This window comes from Stegodyphus dumicola, chromosome X1, assembly GCF_044657685.1.
Source record: "Stegodyphus dumicola isolate Sdum_Otavi_A_Nest chromosome X1, ASM4465768v1".
Classification (NCBI taxonomy): domain Eukaryota; kingdom Metazoa; phylum Arthropoda; class Arachnida; order Araneae; family Eresidae; genus Stegodyphus; species Stegodyphus dumicola.
Genome location: NC_140780.1, coordinates 74465020 through 74479038, shown reverse-complemented (window position 1 = coordinate 74479038; position 14019 = coordinate 74465020). Strand labels below are relative to the sequence as shown.

The following is a 14019-nucleotide window of genomic DNA, read 5'->3' as shown; positions in this document are numbered from 1 at the left end:
ACTGTTAGGTGATTTCATAAAAGCACAGTATTCATGGGCTATTTACTTCTAGAAGAGTGTTGTATTTCGAGACATTTCTAAGAGAACATTACTTAATCTATAAGGTAGTTCTCCCGCCTTCTTAGCATGCCTTCGTAGTGTAGTGATCAGCACGCTGGGCGCATATTCCAGAGGTCCGTGGTTCGATTCCTGCCGAGGGCGTTGCTCATTTTTCATCTTTCCTGCTTCCTAAATATCTAATGTCTCTACAGTGGCGGCCGAATTAAAAGGGTGGTGGATGATGATTTTACACACCCAGGATTTGGCGATTGGGTCCCCTAAAACAGTTAAATTTTCTAATTTAAAATATTAATCTATTGCATATGTAATTAAATTCAGTCACATAATTCAAAATTTTTACTTTATGTTACATATTCAGATAATTTTAACACATACAACTGCCAAAATATTAAACTAAGCCAAGATTCAATAAACATGTGTAATAATCAGTTAAAATGTGGAATCAATTATAAACATAACTGAATATCTGCTGAAAAACACTAACTTTATCAGTCCTCGGGTTACATGATAAAGAGAGGTTTATTTGTTAATTGTATGAATTAACACTTTGCGTTTGCATTAAAAAGATAAGGCGTTTTAAAATGCTTCATATATCAATCGTTAATTTTAGAAAACTAATGAATCAGCTCATTCAAGAGGACTGATATTTGGGGTGCTATCTGAGTCCTGATATGAAATTAAATAATATGTTAATTTTAACTTTTTTCTTATTTTCTTTGGAAGTTATTTGATGTAATCAGCAACACATAAGGGATTTGGACTAAATTTTTTAATCTTCTTTTTATGATAGAATTCAAAGTAAAAAAAGTATCGTTTTGCAATTTCCACAAATTCCTGTTAAGAAGACCACCAATGGTTCTATATAATATGAAGGTCTGAAAAGGTGGTCTCCTAAAATACGCTATGTTCAGTATCGATGTTTGTTTATGTTCTCAGAGATGCTGATCACTTTTCAAGACAATCTTGTTAGGAAAACTGTCGCCGGGAGAGAAATTCTGAATTTTAACACAAACATCTTCCACAGAGACACATAATTAATTAACATCTTGTTTAACGTAGTAGGTAAAACTTTCATTTGTCCCATACTCTCCCATTATTAATTTAATGTAAAGATTATGCAATATGATCAAACTTTAGAGATTTTGCTCAATTTCGATCTCTTAAGTAGAGTCCTAAATGCACATCTAAAATATATACTAGCGTAACTCTGCAGAGTTATGCACTAAAAGACCATGGAATAAAAATAAATTCAGGTCTAGAAACATTTCTCTTGCATAATATGTACTATTGGCTTTTGCAGAGTCTACGGTAATAATCACCAGATGCAAGTTTTAAGGTGAGTTTAAAGTTTATAAATTTTAAACGTAGCTGTAAATGGAAATCAAGCAACTTTTATTTTCATTTTCACACACAGTTATGTTCACAGTTCCTAATAAAATTTTTTAGATGCTTTACGCAATTCATTCATAAATTTCACCATTATTTTGGTAAATCTGTACTATTTAAGGAAAGGCATTTCCGTTTTTTACTGCAAGCAAACGTTTCCAAAACGAAATAAGTTAAAAGGTTAAAATTTTAGACAAATATGTCATGATATGCAACTTAATGCAAGCCGCCCAATCGAGATAGTGGTTAGTGACTCTGACTGCCGTACCGAAGGGCCGGGGTTCGAATTCCGGGGAAGGCATGGATGTTTGTAAGTGTATAGTGTCTGTGCGGTATTGGACACTCTAAATATGCTGTGAAACGAACGTCCTCTCGAGAGGTTGGTAGAGAAAGAGTGGTGGAAGGCCCTAGGGCTCGTCCCAGCACGGTGCTGTCCGTCAAAATTGGGGAAGGGGATGAGTAAGGTCGTACTGTCACCTGTATGGTGCTCAAGGCTCTTGCCAACGACAGGTGCAAACTTGCACTCTTCCACGATGAATTTCGTGGGCTTATTCTGATGTTGCTGTCAGACAAATAAGATAAGACACAACAACAAAAACAATTTAACACAAACGAAAGCATTTCTGAGGAAAGAAAGTTAGGAACATCTATATATCGTTTTGCTTAAATGGCTTTTCATGAATACACTCCTTCTCAAAACGTAAGAAACGGAGGCAAAACGCGGATTAAAACAAAAACCATTCTTTATGCATGAAACTGATCCAAGAAGGTGGTGTAGCATTTCTAGACCGCATTCACGACAATCACATCGCGAAAGACCAAATGGCTAGGAAGAATATGTAATGGAAAAATCGTGCTAATAACGGGTATAATACCTTCTAGTTGAAATGCATGCTTGACAACGGCGAGGCAAGCTGACAATAGCGTCGTTATCGCTTGTTGTGGCAGTAGCCCCCATTCCTGTAGTAATGCGTGTCAAAGCTCGTGAAGGGTGACTGGGGGCACACTGCGACCTACTATCTGTTGTCCCAACATGTCCGTAGATGCTCCATAGGATTTCGGTTCTGTGATTTAGCAGGCCACGACAGATGTAGAATGGCTTCAGCCTCCAGATAACTCCACACCACTCGAACTCTATGGGGGCCGGCGTGATCGTCCATAAATATCACGTCGGTACCCATTGCAGCGATAAAAGGACGCACAAGAGGGTGTAGAATTTTGTCGCGATATCGGACGGCTGTGACGGGACACCAGGAATCACAAAGGGGTCGGTCCGGCTGTTCGTTGCTATCTCAGCCTATAATAATAAGCCTTCTCCTCTGTAATGGTCTCTTTCGACGATGTTTGACGCTCGATAGCGTGTTCCTGGCTCTCGCCATATCATTGCCCATTCAGGAATAGTTCTAGATGTTAAACCGGGACTCATCCGTAAAGAGTACGTGTCCCCACTGCTTTGGTGTCCAACTGCGATGTTCACAGGCCCAATTCAACCTGGCGCTGAGCGCTGACATAGGATGAGGATAAAGAAACACAAACCGCATGTCGTCGGGCGTACAATCCACATTCATGCAGTCGATGCGACACAGTTTGGCAGGATAAGGGCCGTCCTGCTGTAGCAGAGATATGCGAAGCCAGCTGTCGTGCTATTAGTGATCTGTAGAGTCTCTCACATAGCAACAGGAAACGACAATCGGCCTTTACTGTAATCTTCCGGCGTCCAGACCCACGTCTTTTACAGAGGTTCTGATCCCTTCAGTAACGATTCCACGGCCTATTAATGACACTACGATACACATTCAGCTCTCTTTGCAACAGTGGATTATCTTACACAGCTTGCATCACCCGACAGTCCTCCAACGCATTTCATCGTGTAAATGGCGTCTTCGGCTCATGCTTTCCGCTTTGACAATCTCTGATTACACGGAACTACCGCTGCTCGCGAACTGAGGCATAGGTACGTCATGCCCCTTTCTAAGGCGTTTGGGTGTGACGGCGTTATTGCGTTTTATGCTAATTTTGATTAATTATTTGCATTCGACGACACAACCTCTACCTCATATGTAAATCGTATGTTTTTAATTCTCCGTTTTACATTCGTATCATTTCTTTCAGCGTTTGCTGCTTATTTTTTTAGCATGAGTGTACCATATAAAAGACAAATGAACGCTCAATGTATGCAAGAATTAGCTCCCAGTGGATCAGTGTTTTAACTCTCTAGATACTTAACACGTTCTCTGAAGCTATTCCTTAACTCGAGAGCATTTAACAATTTCCTTCTTGCTGATATTAGTGGATATGGCACAAGTAGTCGTGCAATAATTTAAGACTGAAAGCCTTTACTATATTTTTCATGACCAGTTTCTTTCATTTTACCATCCTGTAGCAAAAAAATACTTATGAAAAATCAATTTATGTAGGTGGAATATTATTTCTATCATGTTTGTTCGAACTGAAAGATTTTAAAAGAATAGCGTAGTAAAATGTTGACAAAAATCCTGCCTAATCTAATAATCTTCTTAATTATATCGAGGAATGTAATGAAATAAAAGCATCGGTTCACTCACACTTGCAAGTTTCTCCCTTCCTTCCTCTGCTTTAGCGGCTACATACTAATTGCCTACTTCAAAGATTCAATCCGGCGAAGTAATCTTTAGATACTTCAATCCGTTTCCGATACCTTTTAACAAAAGTTTCATAGTTGTTGTTTTTTTCTCGATTACCAGATATCTGATTTTAAGTGTGTTATAGCTTAAAAGTTCATTAAGATAAAATGATGCTGACTTGACTCTAGTTATAGAATATACGCAATTATAAAACAGAACAAAACTATTACAAACTACTAGTAGTTATCTTAATTTGGTCTCAGATCCAGTTAAGGATAATTAGCGCATTTTTTTTTTCAACCCCACTGGCTCAAATTCTTGACTAATGAATTTCTTAGAAGTTTGTAACTTATCAAGATATTAAAGATTGCTAACTCGATACGTTTAGTGATTACTACTTTTTGTTTTCAAATATTTTTAGTTTAGGCAAAGAAAATGGGTTTTATGTGTTTAAGTTCCGAGTTTTTACTCAGAGAAACCCAAGGAATGAAACATAAGGAGCTCGCATCTCTCTTTCTTTACCATCAACATTTAGACAGGGCTTTCCGTTTGACAAATTTTTAGTGCTCTATGTCTTAATAGCATGCATTCACAAACTCTCACGTTTTATGCAGGATTCGAAACAGAGCTCAAAGGGATGGAATTGCGTCACATCTCCTAACTACCCCACTTTAGAGATAGCATCCTTTTTCGCTAAATAAAAGAAACTATCATAAAGACTGAAATTCTCCGACATTCTGTCGTTCCCTTTATATTTAAAACAAATATAAAAAAAAGAGAGCATTGAATTTCGCTCTTGGAGTTTGTGTTCGTTTTAATGTTTCCCTCTCCCCCCCTCACAAATTATCCGAAGTTTTATTAAAAAGATTTCAAATTTAGATAGAAAGACAGCTATACTAAAATGTTATTAACGAAAATAATTGTTAATGTGTTATTGCGTTGATTTAGTGATCACACATGGTAATTCATTCTTCATTTTGGTTTGTTTTTCCTCTGTACTACTTTTTTCTTCCCTTTCATTACTATTCACAGAAAAATGATTACATTACTTATCAATCCAGGTGCGCTCTCTGTTTAGAATTCTGGAATACTATACATTTTCGTATAGAATATGACTGTATTAAACTTTACGATGGGAGGATCTTTTGCAATTTGTTCTTGTCCCATGTGGGAGGTAAGCAACCGTCTCTGTCCTAGATGGATCGTATCATAAATCTTTTACCTCGCTGCATAACCTCGTGGACTACCCAGCTGTTTTAATACCTGCACAGGAATGCTTCGACATAATGCTTGTACGCTTTTTACTCATTACTTTTAAATTTATTACAAAGTTATTATCGAAGTCGAGGCATTAAAGAGAATCGGTATTCAGTGATACCTAAGACCTCTTTCCTGAGCTGTTTAAAATCTGAAAAGCTATCTATAAAATATGATCTTCCTATCGTATGTAAAAAGGACACAAGACGCAAAATATAAATTACGTTTCGATAAAAAGCTTATGCATTTAACATAAAAACGTAAATTATATTTATCAACTTAATGTTTAAATGCTTGAGTGTACCCACTGTCATAATTTTTTGCCTTATTCAAAAGTAAGCCTTTTGCTCATTGTTAAAGACGGTAGAACTACAGTTTTCCTGATTAAATGGAATCGCAAGCTATCCGGATAATCAGATTGTCCTTTCTACACACCAAATATATATTTACTGATTGCAAATCGGGAAGTTCCATTTTTTTCACTTTATTTTTGTTTACTTCAAAAGCATTTTGCGCTGTTGAAAAGAATTAATTTTTTTTTCTTTACTGTAAAACACGCTTATTTTATTTACTGTAAACCCATTTATATTTCAATTGAAATAAACTAATGAAATATATTTTTACTTCAGCTGACCATAAAAATAAAGGCATAAACGTCGTCTTATTACTTCATTGTACGAAGTAAAAAAGGAAGTATTGTAATCGCGAAAAGTTTCAGGCATCATATTTCAACGCAAATATCCATTTTCACCGCTATCGAATGCAATTTAACGATGTTTTTGCGTCACATCTGTACGTAAGGACAGGATAAAGGACTCTTTCTCCCCAAAAAAATTGTAAAACTAATTTAAAATGAATTCTGAAGAGAGTTTTTCGTGGCGTCTGTGCGTACGTATGTATCTCGCATAACTCAAAAAGGAGTTGCCTCAGAACGTTAAAATTTTGTATATAAGACTGTTATAACATGTAGATGCCTCGTATTTGGTTGCAATTGGCCGCACCAAAAATATATGTTGTTTTTATCTTCCGGTTAAGGTTTTTATGTAAGAATTAGTAGTCTGCAATATTCTTTAGTGAATCTGTCTCCAATATTTTTAGAATTATCAACAATTTAAAAGTTGTTTAAGTGCCGCTAAGCCTAATATTTTTTCCCATGGTGGCCATTGTTTGTTTACATTTGAAACAGCAGAATAGTAGATTTGTTGCCAATCTAGAGAAAGTAAACTTCGCAATAACAAAGATAACACCTTCTTTTATTATTGCGAATTAAATTGTGCTTAATCCATTCTGCAATTTATTCGAGGAAATAAGTGTTTTAAGATTTACTTCATATCTTCAATACAGACATCTCGAGTTTTAATGTATTTTTGCTTTGTCACGAAGTGAGGACTGAAATAATTGAATGAGAAATACTGAATCGTCTGTGATAAACTGTTTCTTTTTTGTTTGTTTGCTTAATTTGTTTTGTACATCGTTTCAGATTTATTATAGTATTTGAATAAAACATGTGGCAACGATTAGATAATTCCTCAAATGATATAAATTTTGTGCATTCTGAGTTATAATATGGACGATGTACAACGCTGTTAAGTGAACCTAGCGCCAGAGTGTCACTATAGTAAACAAATATAGTGAATTTTAAAGAGTGCATTTATTCTATTGTGGTTTATGCGCTATGGACGAAGTAGATTTAATTAAATCCAATAATTTTAAATGAAATGCAAGAAAAAATGGATAAGGAAGTCATGTGGTGCACTCATCAGATTTTTTTAATATACTAAAATGAAACGAAGAAATTGTGTTTTATTTCCCTAAAGCAAAAACGTTTAACCAATTTCAGTTTAATTAAAATTAAAGTAGCCGGATCTTAAATACATTTCTTTGCGCTGTTTGTAGACAAGAATATGTTATGTCTATTGAGCTGTTATGGCTCGGGAATTACTTGCGAAGTAATCAAAGAATAGTAGGTGTATATACTTCCGTAAATATTCTTCTGTTAATATTTATAAGCTACGTGTCTGCCAAGTGATTGATATAGTACTGGAAACCTAAATATGTGTCATATTTATGTGTTCATATGTTATCGGTGATGATTCGTCATTGTATTAACTTGAAAGTTTAATGATACATTTTTTGGCTTAAATAGATTATTTTAATAAGATAATGCGTATGTGATAAATATTAATCTCACTTGATTTAATAGTTCTTGAAAATATACTCTATAGTGTATATATTTGTGTATTATTTAAATCAACACAGTAATTTTAACAACTTGCTTCAAATTACCGGGCATGAAAATAAGAACAACCTTTTCGGAAATCTGCGTTCCTACTGCGTGAAAAATTAATAAGCAAATTTCCTAATGATAAATAAAAGTGCGTTATGCTATCAGATTAAATCATAGTGGAGACAGGATTATGGGTTGACCTCTTCCTTAAATCTTGAGAGTTTTTCTGTGCTTTTCTTACTACAATTTCAATAGCAAATTCGAACGAACTGTAATAAAAATTTGAAAAACTAGTTGCAATATAAACACAACTTCGTTGAGTACAACAGGAGTACGAGAAGGGGATTATAATGAAAAAACACCATAAAGCTGAAGCATTATAATGTACGGGGGAGCCAATAAACGTAAGCCAATCAGTTAATTAAGACACCTTTGGTATGAAGCTAATTTGTGTTTTAAGCATTATTATCAGAGCTACGACTACATATTTTTTCACTTTTTGTATTTACACACAGTACAAGTTAACCATATATGTGCGTACACTTTTATATTCCTTAAAGATAACTATTTCAAATCACACTATTATAAATCTTACAATATATATTCACAGCTTTACATATTTGAAAAAAGGACCAATAATAAAAGCGTTGGATAAAAGTATATAACATTGAAATAATATATACATATATCAATGTAATTAATATAAAAATATTGAATACTGCACAGTTTTTAAGCATTTTAGATAACCTAATTTCTTTTTGCTTTTAATAAAGCAACTCATCAATGAATTTTTCAAAATCTGCTTAATCACTTAATTCATGTTTTATGCAAAGGACGAAAACATTTAAAAGTTTGCTGAAACTTCATTCGCCACTAGCAACAGTAGCTGACGATATTAAGAGTATTATTAATGCTGCTTCAAAATTCTGATAGGATTGAGTTAAACTATATTCGTAAATTGCTTTCAAAAGGTCTAAGCTCGAATCTGCTTTAATCAGGAATTATTGAAATACTGAGGTGTTTAAAGCTAGGTATTTCTAACTGAAGTTCTTCACAATTTATATTAATCGGATAGTTAAGTGCTAATTTATGAAAAGTTGCGTTCAAATGACTTAAATTCAATGACATCAATATTTCCCCAATTAAAAACTGAAAATTGAAGCATATTTCTTTTAATTATTCTTATTCGTATTTCAGTTGCGAGATTAAATACCTACAATTCTTTAATATCTACTAAAAATATTTTTCTGAAGAAATCATTTTCTTATCAATTGATTCTTAACAACCTGAAAATATAAAATCCCTTTATTAAATCTGAGGCTCCGTCTTTATACTCTTACCCACTTTGACTGAGAGACTTTATTTACATTTGTAGTATTTCCACGCAGATAGCATGCATAAAAATGTAACCCTGATTTGCTTAAAGATACTATTATTTTCATTCCAATACAATGATTTGTCATTTGAAGCTTTATCTTTTAATAATTGATGTTTTTAAGTTATTTTTAGGTACAATTCTTTAACCTAGCGTAAGTATTAACATGCTCGAATGCAACAGAATGGTTGTAAGCTAATATTTTTACGCGCTTTGGCTCTCATGATATCCCTACAGTATAAGCACAGTTATAAAATGAATAAAATTTAACATTAGAAGATCTATCTCTTCTTTTCCACATAAACTAAACTAGATCCTACAAATGAACCTGGCGAATTCTTGAAGTAAATACCATCTCAGAAGAAGAGTGAAATTAACTCTTTATTAATTCAAACTCTGAACAGAAGGCACGATTTTCGTTCCTTACAATAACACCAACAACTTGCGGCGGAACTTAAAGGTTATAATAATCAATTCAAGCCTAAAATAGAATAGGGCTAGATTAGCACTTTAAGTTACGGCTATCTTAGGCTGCCTCAACAAACCAAAAAGCAGTGCCAATTATTCGAAATGTCCAAAAGACGTATTAGCGTAACAGCAAGATCAGCGATAAAACGCGAAACACATTCGGAATAAACTTCAGTATTCACCCGTTTAAATACTCAATACACAATTTCGATGGAGAACACCCTGTAGAACTGTCCAGAAGACTCTTACCCCTCTTCCCCTACTACCAAACCACATGAAAGGGCTCCGGTGTTTAAAGTACGCTATAGACTATACACTTACACTACTTACACGCAAACACTGTTCACTACAAAAAATGCATGCCTTCTCCGGGATTCGAACCTGGACCTATCTGTATGGCACCCACCTTCGCTAACTCCCTTTGCCTGCCAAGACGTCGAATAATTTGTATCATATAATTCGTTGGATACTTTTTGAGTGTAATAAATAAAGTGAGACAAATAAAATTTTGTTCGCGTAATGACTTTTCCATACAAACAACCTGAATCCTAAGATTAGATCCTGAATCCTGAATCCTAAGACTAGTCCTTCAGGAAAATGTCAAGGCTTATACAAGAGAATTTTAGAGCCTTCAGTTCTCGAAATACATTCTCATTTCATCATTGTTCATCTATCTCTTCCCTGTCCCGAGAAATTAATTTTTTATTATTGTCTCATAACTCTATTAAGTACTCGAAATAAAAGAGAGTGATTCGCAGTAAACTCTTTCCTTAATGGTTAATACTTAAAGTTTTCGCAAGAATGTCAGGTACATGAGCCAAAAATAAAACCTCGGAATTTCTTTTAGATATTCTTTTGATATCTCAGATATTCTTTTAGATATCTTTTGATATCCTTTGATATATTTATACATATAAATTATGTACTAACATATTGTTCTGTCTTTCCTGGCACTCGAATGTAATTAATTTTTCTTAATTAAATTTGTTAAGTTAGAGCACATCGGCAGTTAATGGAAAATTCCTCAAGCCGAACAGATGGAACAAAATTTCAAATAATAATAGTAATAAGCAGATAAATAAAGTAGAGTAATTTATATATCGATGAGATTATTTTTTACAGTTCCTATGACGAAAACATATTTTATAAATAGAAAATAAACTTCTTGACATTACTGAGTATTTTACACAGAAAAGTGAAGTCTAGTTGAATGTAAATTAAAAAAATCACTCTTTTATATTTGTATATAAATGAGTTAATTTAAAGACGCAAAGAATCTGGAACTAGTGAAATTTAAATTATGGAAAAAAGCGAACTCTTTGGAAAGGGTTTTAAGAATTTAATTTGAATGATATTTTTAGCATTCAAAACGTTTTGATTTCTCTCTTATTAATATTTAAAATGTAATATGAATTACATGTACAGTTTAATAATATATGAATGAACAAATATGTATCTCGTAAAGTTTATTGTCATTGATCAGCAAAAATTTTTAATATAAGAAATTACGCAATGTTATGTTAAAAACTATCTAATTTGTATATTAAAAATTTTTAACATATAAATTAGATAGTTTTTAACATAACATTGCCTTTAAAATTAGGCATTTTTTTTTAACAAATAAGAATGAATTTTGTTAAAAACGTGAACAAGCAGGGGGGTTAAAAAAAACTCATAAAACTCTTCGTAAGTTTCGATATGTTTCATCTTTACTGAGAAAAATGTGTTGTTTTCAGTATTTATTTTAACGCATTCTACGTTAAAGCAAATCGAATTCCCCCCTTCCCCGTTTTTAAATCCTTATCCGAAAGGTCAGACTTAGAGAAGCCAAGTAACATTTTTATCTCAGCGATAAGAAAAAGCTCTGCGCGAAATAACGAAGTAATTACATTATTGAGATACCTATAAATCGATCGTCGTTTACTAGTACCGCGAGTGGTTTACTTTTTTTCCTTCAGCCGAGTATAGCCCCTACCGGCAGTGGAAAAACTAATCCGTCGAAAGAAAAGAGAGAGGGAAAAGCCTCAATCCCCCAATGTAACAAATCTACCATTCGGTTAGGTTTCCGCCGCGCGCGGAATAATAGGACGCAAGAACAAACGAGCGAGCGAACTCGGCCCGAGGCTGAATTATGTGTGGCTGAATTTGATTACATGACGGGTATAGGTGGGACGGGCTTAACGCCGGCTTCGCGCACTCTGACGCCTACTACCAGTTGCTCGCCGAGAGCCGGCCGCCTCACATCGCGTCCTCGCTCAGGTCATCATGATGCTCCGACGGTGCTTCACATCCCATCCCGTGGCGGGATTCGGACTTGCTCTGGAGTAAGACTGTTTGTTCCCTTTGGAAAACTTTGGGAAAAGTGTGCACTTAATTGGACTGTTCTGCCCTTTTGGAGCGCGACTTGTGGATACATGGAAGGGGTGAGTTTTCCCTTTTTCATCTTGTATCGTAACCGCGTGCTCCGATTGTTGTGGACAGTTGAGTAGGGGGAGGGCACGTTGTTTGCTTCTCGCGTGGAGTGTCGTTACTTTGCCAGAATATCCATTCGTGGCATTAGTGTTTTGGAAACCATCTATTGTCATTCCATTCCGCTTTTGTTAGGATTATCCTCCTTCAATTAGATGCGCGAAGCGACGTCGTGTTTTAGGTAAACTTTTTTTTTTCGTTTTAATGTTAACTTTCCTTCAGGTCAAAGTAGGTTTATTATTAGCTGTCATTAATCTGTCACTAGATATTTTTGATTTAAACTCATTTTTAAATTTTAATATTTACGGTAGGGCAACAGCATATGTATTTGCGTTGAAACTCTAGGCAGTGCACCTGTTTTTTCTAATTAGTAAGCTTTTAATACTACTTTATTTTACTCTTTTAGAAAACTTTAATAAATTTTCAGTAATTTTTTAATGAGAGATTTGCGTATCATTTTCTTCTCTAAGCAAGAGTTTGCGTTATATTCATATACATTATCGCTAACGTAACAAATCTGTTTAATTGAGCAACTACCATATCTTGCAATGTCTTCGAAAGACTGTTTTTAAAGAAACGGTTATCCCTTTTAATTCTCCTAGAAGTTTTTGCTAGATTTAAGAGAACATTTGACTCTAAATTACAGAGATTATTTTAGTCGCTGCGTCAACTATCAAAATTAATGCTTAGAAATAGACGCGTGTTTTTTTAAATTAATATTATTTATTTATTTTTTAAGAAATCCTTACAATTTGTAGATATCTGCATAAGAATTTATTTAAAAAATTTTATTAAATTTTATTTAAAAAAAACTGCAATAAGGAATTCAAATTAAATTTTAAAAAATAATTTTTCTGTTATGTCCTTTCAAGTAATATTTTAGTTTCAATATGTTAATTAAGAATTTCTTTTCTCTGAAATGCAAAAGTAATTATTTGTTTCTTAAAATTAGTTTAGATGACAGTGGTTTTGTTTGATATGTACGCATTTCTACTATATTTACTTGTACTTGCTATGCTTAAGGCATCTTCACACATTTAATTGAGCTTGAGCCACATATATTTATGTGCAGTCACGTGTTTCAGTCAGTAACATCAAGGTGGTGTTAGTCACGTGTTTATCTCAGTAAAATCCAGTTGGACGTTAGTCACACGTTTGGTGGATAAAAATTCTCTTAAAAAGTGGTTTTCATCATTTCTGAGATGATTCCCCGCATAATTATTTGATTTTAAGTCATTTATGCGTCTTATTTAATTACAATGGAGATAATGTAAGTAAATAAATATTTTCAAATCGGAAGTATATTTCTGTTAAATTCAGATTTCTTTCCATTTTTTATGTCATTAGACTAAAAAGCTTGGCTTAAAAAAGAAAAAAAATACGAGGTATTTTTGTTTCTTCCGAGATAAATAATTTCTGCTTAGATAATATTTTCGGAGTTATAACTTAATGTGACTTTATTTTGGTTCGCTTGTCTTTATGATGCTTCACTATTGACATTGTGCTGTTTTGTTTCTTTCGAAGAACAATTTTTATGAGATTAGTTATCCATTTCAGTATTATTTCAGAATTATCAACATTGTGCTATTTTTTTCTTTTCAAGAATAATTTTATGAGACTAGTTGTCTATTTCATTATTATTAGGGAATAAGTGGAAACATTCAATTATTTCTGTCATAAAGAATTTTATTTTTAACCGTGAATAATATATAATTTTTTATAATATTCCTGGTGAACAAGAATCACGTCTTGCCCACTGCCCACCAACCTAATGTAGAGTGCAACGTAAATTTAACGAAATAATATTCGGATCTTTTAAAAATGTAGAGAAAATTAAGTTTGTTTAGTAGAAGATTCTTTGCTAATAATCACCAAAAAGTGTGATTTGTGCTTTTAAACTTTTTGATTCTGATGTACCTGCTTAGGAAACATTTCCTTAACGGAAGGTGTGAAAGGAAAAAAAATATTTTATATCCGAAATTTTGATAAATTCCCGAATCGCTAGTTGAATCATAAGATTTTCTGTGTTTCTTTAATTAAAAATTCATTTTACTCTTTAGTTTACGTAAGTTTTACAGAGACTTAAAATTTATGCATGTATCGAATTACATAATGTAAATTCGATTAAATGCAGAAGACGAGTTTCTTAAATTTTTATTTCTTGTGATATATGT

General features: G+C 33.6%; 1 protein-coding gene across 5 annotated transcripts in view; it reads left to right on the top strand.

The window, feature by feature from the left end:
• LOC118183188 (zinc finger protein castor homolog 1-like) overlaps positions 1 to 14019 on the top strand; it is a 784355-nt gene that overhangs the window by 544226 nt on the left and 226110 nt on the right. For 2 of the 5 annotated variants that reach the window (XM_035352643.2, XM_035352641.2), the window contains exon 1: positions 11463 to 11799. The exons of 1 other annotated variant lie outside the window; for it this stretch is intronic. The gene's annotated coding sequence lies outside the window, so the exon portion shown is untranslated. Of the gene's footprint in view, positions 1 to 11458; positions 11800 to 11890; positions 12027 to 14019 lie in introns of those variants that run through there. 2 more of the 5 variants (XM_035352644.2, XM_035352642.2) reach the window with 2 other exon arrangements.